Consider the following 357-nt stretch of genomic DNA (forward strand, 5'->3'; position numbering starts at 1 on the left):
CATGGTTTATAAGTATACCTATTACCAGGTTATCGTGAAGTACATGAAAATACGTTGAGTAGATAAACGGTTATTAGGTTATATTTATTGTTTTAAGCTTGTAAGATAATTCATATTTAATTGTGCCAAATACTTTAAATGATTTGATTAAATCATGATCTTGAATCCTTAATGTTAATAAACTTTTACTTTTTAATATTTCACATTTTTAAGTTTTTAAATTTTAATTATGCACTTTTTTATAAATAAAGTTCAAGTACAAAGTTCTTGTATGTATTTTTTCTTATCTACCACATACACAATATTATATTTTTTTTAATAAAGTACCTAAATTGGTTAGTTGCATGTCAATTGGAT

The sequence above is a fragment of the Acyrthosiphon pisum genome, chromosome X, assembly GCF_005508785.2.
Source record: "Acyrthosiphon pisum isolate AL4f chromosome X, pea_aphid_22Mar2018_4r6ur, whole genome shotgun sequence".
Classification (NCBI taxonomy): Eukaryota; Metazoa; Arthropoda; class Insecta; order Hemiptera; family Aphididae; genus Acyrthosiphon; species Acyrthosiphon pisum.